General features: G+C 42.6%; 1 long non-coding RNA gene across 14 annotated transcripts in view; it reads right to left on the bottom strand.

Moving 5' to 3' along the window:
* Nucleotides 1-13,702, bottom strand: part of LOC110408423 — a 317,152-nt gene that overhangs the window by 50,804 nt on the left and 252,646 nt on the right. For all 14 annotated transcript variants that reach the window (XR_002444331.1, XR_002444334.1, XR_002444336.1 and 11 more), the window contains one exon: nucleotides 2,442-2,553. This is a non-coding gene — a long non-coding RNA (uncharacterized LOC110408423). The remainder of the gene's footprint in view (nucleotides 1-2,441; nucleotides 2,554-13,702) is intronic.

Below are 13,702 nucleotides of genomic sequence, written 5' to 3'. Positions count from 1 at the left end.
TCTCTTTGATCTCCAGCTCCAACCTTTCTGGCAAAATAGCAATTAGAGCACAAGTGCTGAGCAGGCTCTTTGTTGCTGTCCATGCCCTATCAGACTCAGAAAATGATTGTGACTCAGTCACCTAAGCTGCATTCTGTCTCTTCATGTGTAGACTGGGAGTCATTATAATTGCTTTCTAAGCATTAATTGATTATTCCTCATAGCACTACTCTAGAATTCCTAGAACAGAGAGGAAGAAAACCAACAAGAGGAGAAGACAGCAACAAAACTGGGAACTGCTAATAATTTTTTGCTTACTTCTTTTCCTCCTCTGAGCACCAAATGCCCAAGTATTTTTCTGCTCATATCCTGACTTCGCCATTGCAAACCATGGTTTGTTCTGTGACTTCAGTCTACTCCATCCCAGCTTCATTTTATTCAGACGCAACTCCATTACAGAAGTGAAAGTCTGTGTTCTCAAGGGTGACCAGCAGGGATTTTCCTAAATCCCATGAGAAATGAAAATAAGTTCATTTATATCACCACCTGTATTTGCTCCAATGAAGAAAATCTTCTATCTTCCTTTGCAATTGGGGAGAACATGGATATCAGGAGATACCTAGGCAAAGTTACCATCTACAACTTCCCTATGCTCTTGTGTATTTTCAGGGACTGCTCTCACATACACATTTTTTCTCCTGTTGGCTGAAGTCCTTCTGCAGCTCTGCACATCTCCCTACCTAGAGGTTGAAAAGTAATTATGGCCAACAAACTACTTCGTAAGAAGAGAAATTAATTCCCTTCCTGCCTGGGGCTGAGGATCAGCAACAAATCTAGAACGAAGGCAGAGCAGTGTTAGGTGTGTTCCATAGGCAGATTCACTCCGCATTCTTGATCACTTCCAGCGACAAAACGACCAAAATAAAACACAAGTTAGATTGCAAAACTCAAGTCTGATTCTCACATTAAAATAAAAAGAAAAAAAAAAGGAAAAAATACAAGCCCAAAAAGCAATCTTTGGAAAAGTTTATATGGTAAGAGGCAAGTATATACCCTAGCGTGGTAATGCAAATAGTCTCCTTTTCTGTGATGAGTACATTCTCAGCTCGTAACAAATACTGCTTACAGAATCAGTTTTAGTTGTGATTTTTATGATGCTTGGCTAAAATGATTTTACTATTACAGTTATTTAGTCACAGGTCAGTCTGTCACATAATAGCAGCTGCTATCACAGACTAACTGGAAATACAGTCTGCACATTTTACTTCTAAAAATCAGCTTCTTCTCATTCAGGTAACAACATGGAAGCAGGTTGAAAGGACATAAGGAGCATTTAGACACAATAAGCAAGGCTCGCTGGCAAAGATTCAAGCAGGCATTCTCTGCCCTTCGTAAGACACCCCCAAAGTGTCCCACCTGAAACCCAGAATTTTCTAATGGCAGAAAGGAAAGCTATTTGGGAAAAATACACAAGTGAAAAATCAGACATTTTAGTCAGCAGGCAGCTAGCTGAGCACTCATTTCTCTCCTCAGAGAATGTTCTAATGGAAAATCTGACTGATCTGTCAGAGACTGTTCCAAGGCAGTGATACTGAGTCATAAAGCAAAGCTGTAGCTACCATACAGCCTGATCCAGTGCCCCTGAAGTCAATAGGAAGGCTGTGGAACAGGCCCATACAAATTAAATAATGTTTGCAGCATGGTGGTTATTAGCTCAGACCCGGTGGAGGAGCTGGCAATGAAAGGCTGCTGCTGCTTTCGTGAGGACTCTTCTCTTGCTGTTATCAATGTCATTTCTGTCCAAGGATGTTCTGCAAATTGAGACAGGCATCAAACTGAGGAGTGCTCTCTGGACTTCGTTCTTGGAAGAGAGTGGAAAAAACCATTTCACAGCTGTAGGCTGAGCGTGAGAACTGCAGTAGGTGACAGAGAGTCACCACTCTGTGAGAGCGTGACTGGTTGACAATGTATGGGCTTGGTTTTCTGTTATCTTGTGTGAATTCAGTGCTGGCAAAACAGAAGAAAATGCTAGTCTATTTAAATCCTGGGATGGGAGATGCAGCCAGCACTGAATAAGAAAAAATATTCTCCCTTAGCTGAAGAAGGGATCAAAATGTATATGAAGGGCAAGCAGTAATAGAAATCAGACACGGAAGTATAATTCAGGACATAAGAGAAAGGAATCTTCAGAAGGGCCACCAAACAAGACTTAATTGATCTCATGATGCAAGGCACATCCCTTGAAGCCAGCCACCTCTTTCAACGGGGATGAGGGATCAAAAATGGCAAAGCACTATAATATGCCAATTCAGGAGGACAAAAAAGAGACAGAACTGTATGCTATAGGACAAAAGAAAAGCCTCAGTGAAGCCCCTAACCTCAATCTCAGCTCTCAGTTTATATACAAGACAGGAATAGCACAGGCAGTGGTAGCTTCTTGCGCTGCAGCACTTGGTTCTCACCTGGAAGGATCCCTGGGAGGGGAGGAGAGCACCCAGCCATCATCTGCAAACAGTGGCATCAGCAAATCCAGTCCCTGATGGATTTCCACTGGAGACTATTGTCAAGAAGGCACTGAAAGCAAAGGGAGGATGAGAAGAAGAATGTATTTAATCAACTATACTATACCGTACTATACCAATGCCAAAAGCCTGAGTAATAAATAAGAGGAAACGAAATTAGTCATTTATGAGCACTAATTTAACCTAGTTGTTATCACTGAACCTCAAAGAATGACTTGCATCACTGAATGTTTCAATCAGTGCTTGTAATCTACTAAGATAGAGCCCACTTCTTGGAAGAAAATGAGTGGAAAAGGTGGCATTACCTATAACCAAGTCGTCACCCAAGAAGAATGCTAACCTGAACGTTTCCTACCTGATGAGCCCAATAGAGCAACAAGATGGAATATTAGTTGACATCCTCTACCGTCAAGCCAGAAAGAAGAGTGGCATATAAAACTTGTTGCTTATGAGGAGTAGGATGAAAAGTTAATCCACTAGCCTCAAGGCTGGGGGAAAGTCACCAGCCTGGGGAACTTACACTTGGCAAAGAGAGGAACTGATCACACCACAAATTTAGGGGGAACAGAATTATAGTTAATTATCAAGTCAATCATACTTGCTACAGGCAAGCCTAAACCAATAGCAATGCACACTTGAGTCCTTGAAAAGTTTCCAGCTTTGTGAAACTGTTATGGGCAATTCAGGGGAAGGAAGAATCTCACTGACCAAATTTAGTGCATGACTGGGAATTGTTGATGAAGATTTTATTACACACCCCAGATACCACAATCCAGTAGCCAAGCTAAGAGACGGTACTAGTCAAATAATTAAGTCACACTAACAAATTGCATAAACCTAATACAAGCAAGGGAAATGTACAGCTATTAGGATAAAGCATTAAGTAGAATAAATCAAAAGTTTCCATGGAATCTGTACTTAGAACTAACATTAAGATGCAAAAGACCAGAGGAAGACATTTTTCAAGACAACACACCTGAGAAATTTTCATTTTTTGCTGCCAAATCTTGCTCTTTTCCAAAATATGCTCATGATGCCAGACTCATACAAGCTATGGAAGCATCATCATTCGTATCAGATCTTCCAGAAAGCAAAAGCCTGTTTCTAGTGACATACACAGTGCTCTTCATTGAAAATCATGGAGGGCAAGAAGTGGTAATCATCACTCATCGACCTTCTAACATGCATAGCATGCAATGACCTTGACCTTATTTTTAACCTCTTCCATGCCATGCCCTGATGGGACCAGCCCTGCAGGGCTATGCTAGTTAAAGCTTCAGTGATTATTTCTAAGTGACAGATGGAGTGTCAAAGAAAACAGCATCTGTCCAAAGGGCCCCAGTAGGTGATGCTTCACAGAGTACCTCCTGAACATCTGCAGTAATTAAATGCTTAAGCTGAACAAAATTTAATTTTGCAGGCTGTGTTGAATCAGCTATAGTTCACTGCACAGGAGCCCTTGATCTCTTCTGTGATCCTAGAAAACAGCGCTGCTTGTCCCTTAGCCCTCTTCACGCTGAACTTCAGAACTGTGGCAGCTTGTTTGTTCAAAAAATCAGCACTTGGTGCCTAAGTATCCAATTTGGCATCTAATGAAGTTGTTTCCCGTGTCTGCAAGGAGACTGCAGTCAGAATTTTAAAAGGAGGAGAGGATTTTACCAGAGCACAAGTCTTTTCAGTTTCATTTAGCGTTGTTTCTCCCCCTCCAGAACTGAGTAATGTTATCTTAATAAACACAGGACCTCTATGCTTCTCTGGTGAGCTGAACACCATCAAGAGACGTTGTCATTCAAGAGATGTTACTGATGAGAAAGAGCACGAAGGAAGTGAGAAGTGGAAAAGGCCGGAAACTTATCAAGGTTAGAGCCATTTTCATTTGATGGTTGGCAACCTTAAATGCCCCAGCACAAGGAAGAAATATTCTCCTTTCCCTCCCACAGAAGAGAGGCAACGTTCAGTTCCTCAACAAGACCAGCTCAGTAAGAGCAAACTTACAGATTTCCAACTTCTTAAACAAGCACTTGGCTAACCCTCCTCCTCCTCACAAGTCAGTCCCAAAGCTGCAGTAGAGACCACTTGGTTTGCTGGCACTTAAACATACCTGAGTTAAGACTGCCATTTACTCCTTCCTACCTGCAGCATTCCCAGCAGCTTCAATTGACATGCTCCGTAGTTCACATGACCCTCTCATTTTAAAAATACAAGAAAAATCTCATCTGGGAGGTAGGTGAAAAAAGATGTTAGCCATTTGAAGAAGAACCTGCAACCACTACAAGCTGAAAAAACAGCAGTAACATCACGCCAAGCCGTCAGGAGGCAGGCTGGTCTGTAGAGAGGAGACAGCACTTCTTAAAACAGATGACGGCTGTCAGGCTGATACATCAAGCCTCACTGGACCAGATACTCACCACAGTCTCCTGGCTACAGAAAACAACACTGATACGTTCTTTGCAAGACAGAGAGGGACAAGGAAACGAAAACCCTTTGTGCTGCACAGCACAAAGATTTTATTATGGAGGGACAATTTTCTCAGCATCCCAAGTATCTGGTAACCCTGATCGTTCCAAACAGGGAACAAGTCATAAGATAAACGTTCAGCCTTGGGCACTTCTTACTCAGAGTAAGGTGCTAATATGGAGGCTACCTTATAATATGGGATTATGGTAATACATTGCCATTGCATTGCTGACAGTTTTTTTCATAGGTTTTCACTTTCATTGCTTAGTTCTCCACAGTTTTTATTATTTTCCTATATCTAGCTAATCTATCATATTTCTCAAGCAGCTACCACTTTGGGATCGTTTTTCTACTAGCAGTAATGTATTTCCTACCCATCTGGAGAAAGGGCACAACACACTGCAAAGCATCCAGCAAATATGTTCTCCTAGATCTGGGCTCTGCCTTCCTGTGACCCACCATGCCATGGACAGCTCAAGGTTACCTTACCTCTCAAATTCAAAAGTTTTTGATTCTGGACATAGCTTTGTACTTCAGAAAATTATCAGGATTGACTTCTCTATGTGACAAACCCCACACACAGTATTATGGGAGGCCTAAAAACATCAAAGTAAATCCTACTTCAAATACAGTTTTGGACAGCCAGAAGAAAACTCAGGAGAGAAGGACAGGGAAAAAAAGGCAGTGAGAAGGAAGGGAAACTCACAACATGTCTGATATGTACATGGGGGATGGGGAAAGAGAAGATGAAATAAAGGCCATGTCAAATGCCTCTGCTTTCCCCTCTACTTCGTTTAGAGAGATTAGGTTACTACAGTTCAACAGGACTCAGTTTGCTTATTGCTTTGGGCATTAAGAACTTAATGCAAAAGTAATGAAGTTAAACCTGTGGCACAGATAATGGTCATTAGCAGCCTTCTTTCCCTGTCATAAACCCGACCCTTGTTAACTCCCATTTTATCTTTCCATGCAGATGATTTTGAGTAGGGCAGGAAGTATTCTCTATTCTGTCCAATTTGGGGAAAAAAAGTCAGCTAGTCAGTACACTCTGATATCTACCAAAACAAAGCATCTCACCCCAAAATTACAGCCTGGGTTGTATTAGGATTTGGGTTGTTGAAGGAAATGTAGGAAGGAAAGAGAAGAATTGGATATCTTGACAGAAAAAAAATAGCTTTTAGGAGGGGCAAGAGCTCCAAGTCAGTTAGGGTTGAAATCTCCTAAGATGAGGGTGTTAAGGAAGACGTAAGGATTAAAAAGTTTTAGCCAGAAACAAAGCATATGTACTGCTTAGCCCCTTTCATTTCTGTCTTCCACATCAAGGATAACGAAGCTCTTTCCCCATGCATTAATTAGGCTCCTTCGGAGTTTACTGACTGAGGGCAAAACTGCCTCTGCAAACAGATCCGTGGTAGCTGTTGTGGCATTTCTGTGCCACTGCTCTAACATAGGGAATTGTATCTCTCAGCTCTGCTAAGCAAATCTCTCCTGGATTAGAGATATTTGAGCAAAAAAATACAGCCAAATATCTTACTCTTCAGTAGTTAGCAGAAGTTCTAATTTTATTTCACCAAAGACCTGAAAGGAGCATAATCATAGCCAAAATGGACCTATTTTTCATGACTGCAGAGGGAAAACTGTCTCATGATAACCCACATCTAAAAGGATGTTCTAGTTCATTGGTTTTCAGAAGCAAGATGACGATTACTAACTTCCTGATATGTTTCCATAAAGAAAAAAAAAAAGGACTTCTTTTTCCTGGGAATTATATGCTGGCATGAAAACTAAAGTGAATGTGTTGTCTATCTACAAGTGGAGAAGGAATAGCAACATTGGCCTTAAAGATAAATTAATCATTTTTGAGGTTTCACTGACAAGTGAATCCAAATACACAAAAAAAGACAGTAACTGAACCCTCAAGCCAATTGCAAAACTGTATTACCTTCAAAGGAAAGATAATCTGGCCCTCAAAGTGAAAATCCCTCATAATAATATCAGTCATCACATGAGTTACACCTATATTTGAGTAACAGAGAGTGAATTAGTCATCGCCTGATGAGCAAACAAAAAATGAAGTTTTGGATTATAGTCCCAGAGAATTATCTGGTTTCCTGTAAATTCACCAAAAAGGGAGGAAAACCACAAACTAGAATCTCAGCTTGGGGTAATTTTGTGTTTCATGTTGAAAAGGGGTCCATACAGGACATTGCTGAATAGACAGATAAAACACTCACATTTTAAGGTGTAGATGCCAATATGACTGCTTGAATAATCTCCCAATCTCCTGTTCAGCTTCTCATCTACTTTATTTACACAGACATATGTGATTTTGTTGCCAGCTGGTGATTTGGCAATAAAATGTAATCTGAGCCTAATGTGCCTAGATTTGTTTGGAAAAAAATAAACCTCAGATAAAAAAAAAAAAAACACCAAACTAAGTAGTACTTGTTTATAGAAACATTACGGTACCTTTGATCCTTTCTTCTGTTCTGCTTCAATATGCTTGAGTAAAAAGAAAATACGCTGTAAATTTCAGAGAGCAGCATGGGGGCTCCTATGTTTGTGTTGCAAAGACAGACTGAAGCCTTTAATCAAGACAAACTCCTGTAGGGCAAATTTCCCAATCCAGCATTAGTGTGGTGGTGTTGCTAGGTGGATCCTCATCCAGCCAATCTACAGTTCCTGTAACTTGTCTGACCCATTTCTGTGGCAGGGCAGCCCTGCAAAAGTGTTTGGGCACAAGAGGAGTAGGGAGACAAGAAGGTAGCATATGCAGCTGGTAGCAATGGGAATGGAGACATAAATGAATAAATACAAAAATATACAGAAAAATAATGCAGGACACTACATATGTAGGACTGAGACAAACTAGATACACATAAAGGCATTACAAAGCAGAGATATAAATATTATGGTAACTATAGCATCCATATGAAGAATGTTTCACATACCCAGGACTCTGAATAAAACCACTTACAGTAAATCCCTTGACCTTTTCTATAAATACATGTCAGACAAATACATACAGGCTTCTCCTTAAAATCCGATATTTATTGTATCTCACATCAAAGCCTAACAGCACATGGACAGATCCTAATAGAATTTGGGTGTGCAATTAGCACAGGAGAGGGAGAAAAGGTGTTCTAGCTGCCTGTCTCATACAAGGTCCAGGCAGGTAATGATACCTGCAAGCAGCAGATACCTTTGAATGTGAAATTGCTGCCATTGTTACACTTAAAAATAAGATGTGAAAAATGCACTCTTAAGGTCTTTCAGGACACCTCCTTCAAAACTAAGAATTTTCCACTGGGATTCAAAGTTAATCTGCTTATAGAAAAAAACAACAGTTTTTCACATGCTTCTCCATGTACTATGCCATGCTACTTAACTCAGCTACATTGAGAAATACAACATAGTATTGAAAGAAGAATATATTTAAAAAATACAGAAGTATGTCCACCTAAAAACTCTGTGTTCAAGCAGTGTAATGTGTTTCAGATCAAAATCTTGTCCTATGTTTAGAATAGCTATGAATATATTCAGTCAATTCTGAATTCTTTGTGATCTGAAAAATACTTTCAATTAAAACTCTCAATAAAAAAACAAATCAGAAAGACCTCCAGAATCACCAAGGGAAAGAATCATTTGTCTCTACAGCAAACCCAGTCCTGTGCATCAGTGACATAAAGTAATCTCATTTAGGAAATAGAACTTGGAAATCATTACCAGATCCCTGAGTTAGGAAAAGTAAGTAACACATCATAGTAGTACATAAGTAACACATCACCCAGCATACCCAAGAGTCACAAAAGAACACGTGGAGAAATTTACACAGTTGCAGCCAGTGTGGTACAAAAGGGTTTAATTTACCCTCCTCCTCCTCACGTCAGCACACCAGAGATGGGGAGGCTCTGGCAGCACACATCAAGAAGTCCCACAGTGGCCACCTTAAGTGGCTACAGGGCTATTTCCCAAGTCTTTTCCATGCCTGCATGGTTCTAGTAGGTCAAGTTTCTGATGGCAGATGGCTCACCATGCACAAGTGGACTGATCTACTTTAAGAGGCCACAATGCAAAATTGGTTGATTACTTCCAGTGTAAAGGGAACCAGAATTTGGGCCTTCTCCAGCTTTCTAATGACAAGTGGAAGCCATATGCAATTTCCTACAGCCATCCAAAGAGAGCAGGAGCTGAAAGATAACGTCCCCACCCATGTGGAGGAGTTTAAAGCCTGCTGAGAACCCCCCCCGCCAAATGTTCAGGCTCTCTGTGCTGCAGTGATTTCTGCAGCCTCCTATATCTTTGAAACATGAGCAAGTTATTGTTGGCATACAAAGAAGCTGGCAAAGTATCACCCAATGATTCAGCATATCAAGAAGTTAGATAAAGCATAATGAATCATTGTGCAAAAGGGTTGCACAACATGGACTGAAACAGTCCATATAAAAGCACTGTTGTATTGGAATGGAAATGGCTTCTTCATGGAAGATACCCATCTGCCAAAAAAAACATTGTATAACTGATGTTTTATGAGCAGAAGATCCAGAGGCAGATAGAGGCACTGATTCTAGGACCTTGCCTACTGTGACAGAGACATTAACATATGAGAAGATACTTTTGTTTGCTAGGATGATTTGTTTACAATTGTAACATCTGGTACGGGAGGTTTTAAAGAGATTCATTAATTGGAAAGAAGAGAGAAGAGGTCCTGCATCTGATTTAAAGTGCACTGTGTATCGGAGAAAATCCATTAGAGTCAGTGGACATAACCTGGCACAAAACCACTGTCAATGCAAGGAAAATCGGAGCCAACGGGTGTCTATGTACAGAACCTTATCTCATTTTCTTGTCCAACCCATGGGAAAGTCTGCCATTGCTCAGGCTACTTTAGCTATTTTCAACATACAATCGCCTTATCATCACTACAGCATTGCCCAACGGCACCTATCTGTATTAATTCCTCCCATAGTACTCTGACACGGTCAGAGGTCATTTCTTGGTCCTTACATATCTACAAGATAGCAACATCGCTTCCCATAAGGGACTAAAACCTTTTGTCTGCCACTCTCTCTCCATCTCCCTTGAGAATGGCTCTCCAGTTTGCTAACTGGTCGCTCATGAAGAGCTGGTCTTCATCAGAAGAGCATCCTCACACCCTTCTTCCCAGCCTTTCCTTCTTTCTGGTGGAGAACTTCATTCCTAGATGAAAGGCTCCAAGATATTCCCCTTCTTGAAGAAAAAAAAAGAAAAAAAAGAAAAAGAAGAAAAAAAAGCCTTCAAAGAAGATAACTCAGTAGGGTCTTTGCACTGAAACAAGAACTGAAATGCTTAGAAAAGTACTTTCTATTTCAGAGTATTTCGGCCTGCATTAACCTCATGAACTACTAGTAAGAAATCTGGCAAATGTGACTTAAGAAAAGCAAGTTCTTGCATCCTTTAACTATACTTTCTTCTCTGAGGGGCATTAGAAATCCGTTGCAGAGCAGCACTGCCTCAAGAAAAGATGTAGCAGGTCACACAACACTAAATACTGAAAGGCACTGAATGTTCTTTGGTGGTAGCTTGTGAGCTGATATGGCATAACTGCCCAACAGCACACCTCTGTCCTGATCCCAGGGTCTGCCCCTGCTGGCAGCTGAGCATCGCAGGGACTGACATCACCAGCTCACTTTGCTGAATAGCTACCACCTTGTCATCAGATGGTAAAAGTGACAGACCTCAGCCAGACTTGCCATTATCAGCCACAGAGAAAAAACTCTGCAAACCATTACTCGGATCCCTCTGCACCCTTCAGGCACACAGCTCCCATCCTCTACTTCTTTTTACTTAGATAACTGGTTTCAGTGTCCTGTTTAATTCCTGTTTTCCCTGCCTGCATTCCCCCTCTGCTTCATCTTCCTCCCTGCTGGCTCCCTGCTTCCTTGCCCAAAAAGCAGTTTTGTCACCATTTTTCATACTTTATTTTCCTTTTACACCTGTTGATTGGCTCAGATACTCTTAATTCTATTTAATAAAGAAGGGAGACACTGGCAGGCAGGCAGGGAGGGCATATTATTAGCAATAATATAAATAGATCAAACATTCACCCTACACATCTCAAATTTTGGGAGCCCAGAAGTAAGGCAGCAGTTAAGGATCACTGAGTCCAACTCCTGGCTCCCCACGGGACCACACTAAACTCAAACCTCCCCAGGCCTGATCCAAACACTGAAGGGAAGAGAATCGCCCATTCGCACAGCCTCTGAATCAAACTTTTCCTGTACAGAAAAAGCACTTGGTCCTGCAGGAAGGGCTGTGATTTCAAAGGCTCGTAGAGCATCATTGATTTTGTTGCCTTGCTCTCTAAATTTTAAATATCAAATGAAAGCATGGCAACCACATCAAAGAAACCAGGGCTTGCTCATCTCCCCTTTCTTTCCTTTGCTACACGCACCTAGTGCTTTTCTTTGAGTTGGTGCCACTGGGAGACTGCTGACATCACAGAGCATCCCTGCGGTACAGGGCTAGTCCCTTGCAGAAGCAGTACTGATGAAATCATAAAGCATTTGCTAGTCCAGAGAAGAAACAATGATGTCCAGGGAAGAGATTGTTATTTTTTTCCCTTTAACATAGCTGGGAAAACTGATCTCCCCGCACAGCTGAAGAACCCAGGAGGCCAGAAGAGAGCTATTCCCAAAGGAAACAGGTAGGGGAAGCAAAGTGCAGGTCAGGAGTGACCCCGCCAAGCCAGCAGTCAGGGCAGCAGCTGCAGCCCTAACCCTGCTGATTACAGCACTCTGCCAGGGCTCCAGAGCCACCAGATGAGCAACAACTGGAAGGACATTTCTGCACGTGAGAGAGGAGCTCAAGAAATGGGGCACTTTTACACCTAACACTGCAGACTTTATCCTCCCTCCCTGCAGAACAAACTTTGCAAGCAACAGGACATAGCACTCTCCTAGCATCACCATTAACATTTCAGTACAGCTGTATTTACTTCTCCACTCTTGAAGTCAAAATACGTCTCTGTAAATGAAAAGCAATAAGTACTATTCAGCAATGCAGTGATATCACTACAATACAGTGATGTTTTGCAGTGATATCAGACTCCACTTTTCCTCTTCACAGAATCATAGAATGGCTTCAGTTGAAAGATCATCTAGTTCCAGCCCCTCTGTTGTGAGCATGGTTGCCAATCACTAAATCAGGTTCTAGATCAGGTTGCCTACAGCCCCATCCAACCTTCCCTTGAGCACCTCCAGGGATGAGGAGGCATACACAACTTCTCTGGGCAGCCTGTGCCAGGATCTTAACCTCTCAGAGAAAATTTTCCCCCTTTTAGTTTAAAACTGTTCTCCTTTGTCTCATCAGCACCTACCCATGTAAAAAGTAGATTTCCCTCCTGTTTATAAGTTCCCTTTAAGTACTGGAAGGCCACAATGAGGTCTCCCCTGGACTTTCTCTTCTCCAGCCTGAACAAGCCCAGCTCCCTCAGCCTGTCTTTGTAGGAGAGGTGCTCCAGCCCTCTGAGCATCTTCAGGACCTCCTCTGGGACCCTTCTAAAAGCTCCATGTCTTTCTTGTGCTGGAGGCCCCAGCCCTGGATGCAGTAAAGGGCTCCTCCTCCAAGATGGGATGAGAGAGCAACTTGTGATACAGCTGTAGAATCAATAAAAGAAGAAAAAGGCTTTCCAAGCTTGCACTGACAACGAACGGACCAGAAGCATCCCTCTAATTTCTTCTAGCCCCTCCAGCACTCTGCTGCTGTTCGGTAGGCTCTGTGCAGTGTCCAGGTCTGAGACAAAACTCTGTGAGTTTGAACAAAACACTAAAATTTCAGGGAATCATAGAATGATTGGAAGGGACCCTGGATGGGGCGTTGGAAGGGACCCTGGGATGCATGTAGTCCGGCCCTGTAGACTTGTACATATTCAGTCTTACCAGGTGCCTGTAGTAGCCTCTGCTCTGGCCGTGCCAAGGCCACCGCCCTGGCAGCCCCATGCTGTCCTGCTTGCACCTGTGGCCCCGACAGGGCAGCTGCAGGCAGAGAGGTTGCACCCGGCACAGGGCAGAGAAGAGAGATGGGCACCCAGGGATGGGTTCATAGTCTAGGAGCTGAGAATCTGGTGGTCTCACAGTGCTGAGAATAAACAACTCCATGCAGGACATCCTGCATGGAGAGCAGGCACCCAGTTAAGCATTAGCAGTCTGAAGATTAAGAGTCTCAGGGTTCTGGCAGTAAACTGCTGGAAAGTAGTGGCATCTGGGTTTCTAAATTGTTTTCTTTCTGACAATCTTACGCTGCTCTGTTCCCAGACAGCAAAATCACCATGGTGGTTTGGACTTGATGGAGTTGCATCACAAAGCTGTGGTCAGCCTAAGCAGAATGAGAGACCTTTTCAATATCTGTGTTCATCATTTGCAATTAAATGTCTTAGTCCTCATACCTCAAAGCAGTGGCAACTCTTCTCCTTTGCATTTTTAGCAGCTCTTTTACAATAGTGCCGACTTTAAGACATATTGTCCCTGCTGGCTCCAAAAGGGCAAGGCCAGAGCTGACCTTAAAAGGAGAGCCCCAGTGGCACCTTCCCTGGAGCAGATCTGAAGGAGAGCTGCCCCAGAAGCAGCTCCAGGGCTCAGCTTGTGTGGGCAGCTGCTGCCGGGCAGGACAGGGCCCCGTCTGCAGCAGCTCCAGAGGAGGACAGGCGGCAGCAGCACCGTGGAGTCCCTGATCCGCAAGTGCTGTGCCAAAGCCCCTCCCTGGGT

The sequence above is a fragment of the Numida meleagris genome, chromosome 19 (genome assembly GCF_002078875.1).
Source record: "Numida meleagris isolate 19003 breed g44 Domestic line chromosome 19, NumMel1.0, whole genome shotgun sequence".
NCBI classification, from domain to species: Eukaryota; Metazoa; Chordata; class Aves; order Galliformes; family Numididae; genus Numida; species Numida meleagris.
The sequence above is the reverse complement of the archived record's forward strand: the minus strand, read 5'-3'. Positions and strand labels throughout refer to the sequence as shown.